The following is a 1,745-nucleotide window of genomic DNA, read 5'->3' as shown; positions in this document are numbered from 1 at the left end:
GTTCGATTGAATTCGTGTGTCTCAATGTGTGTACGAGTATGTATATGTATCAGCTTGTTCGCTGGCATTCCTATTTATGTTTGCGCTGTCCTTTAGCTGCAGCTATTTCTAATATTCCGTTATTGCTCGTTGGCCGCATTGTTTCTGGCATGCTTCCTCGTTCGCGTTGTTCTTGTACATTGAAAATTGCGAAATCAAATTCGAATGCATTCGCCAAAACGAAATGAAATTCTTCGCAAAGAAAATTGCCGAGGCGTCGAATGATAAGTGAATTTAGGAAACACTGAATGTGTGCATATAACAACAACTAAAACAGTAACAATGACATCGACAACAATAACGATTTCCGCAACAAAAAAATCATTACAAAAACAACAAATCATTACAAAAGCAACAACGATCTATATTGAACACTGCCGTATAGTATGAAATGACAACAACAATAACAACAAAAACCCAGTAGCATTTACAACAACAATAACCGGGGCACCGATGCACGTTGCCAAGCACTGAGCAGTAACAGCAATAACATTCGGAAGCACACATATGACGACAGCAAGCCAGCACAATAACAACAACAAGTGCCAACAAGGGCTTGGCAAATACTAGCTGCTAGCAACAACACGACGAGCAGGCAGAAAAAAGCAAAAACATCGCTTGGCACAATAATAACAACAAGCACAAAAACAACAACTAAAACTGCAATAATAACAACAACAACAACTATAATAGCAGCAGCAACACCAAAGGCATCATGCTAGCTAGCAATCCAATTGCACGACAAAACAATATGGAAACGAACGAAAATCATTCAAGTGCACTCAGCGCTGATTGAATGAAGGAATTGCATTGCGATTTCGTAAGTCCGGCGGCCGGTTTGGTGGAGATAACCGACCTGCCGAGGTGTGAGCTGTAAGAAATTTCAGCCAACTAGTGTTGTTTCCCTACTTAGGGTTGTGCGCTGGGTTTGGGACCCGCCACGAAAAAAGCACCCCCAATGAAAAAGCAAACACAGCCTCGGATGAGAGACCCCCCTTTTGATGACGACCATGGCAAACGAAATAAGGACATCGGTCGCAACACCCGCGCCGTTAGTTCTGCTTTCTCCAGACTGAACAAGGAAGCAACGCAAATGGGTCTGGCAGTGAACGAGGGCAAGACGAAATATCTCCTGTCATCAAACAAACAGTCGTCGCACTCGCGACTTGGCACTCACGTCACTGTTGACAGTCATCACTTTGAAGTTGTAGATAATTTCGTCTATTTAGGAACCAGCATTAACACCACCAAAAATGTCAGCCTAGAAATCCAACGCAGGATTACTCTTGCCAACAGGTGCTACTTCGGACTGAGTAGGCAATTGAAAAGTAAAGTCCTCTCTCGACGAACAAAAACCAAACTCTATAAGTCGCTCATAATTCCGTCCTGCTAGATGCTGCCGACGCTAGGACGATGTCAACAACAGATGAGTCGACGTTGCGAGTTTTCGAGAGAAAAGTTCTGCGGAAGATTTATGGTCCTTTGCGAGTTATGCGTACACTATCATCCCAACCAGACACCACACAACAAAATATTATAAATTGGACAAAATAAAAGATTAAAGAAAAACAAGTAAACATTACAAAAAATATAAGATAACAAGTAGAGATAAAGAACATAATGCAAATGTATACAAACATGTTTTGGTCCTTATGTTTGACTATAATGATAACCCAAACATTATCGGGTAAACCCCACAGTCATGT

Source organism: Bactrocera dorsalis, chromosome 3 (assembly GCF_023373825.1).
Source record: "Bactrocera dorsalis isolate Fly_Bdor chromosome 3, ASM2337382v1, whole genome shotgun sequence".
NCBI lineage: Eukaryota > Metazoa > Arthropoda > Insecta > Diptera > Tephritidae > Bactrocera > Bactrocera dorsalis.
The sequence above is the reverse complement of the archived record's forward strand: the minus strand, read 5'-3'. Positions refer to the sequence as shown.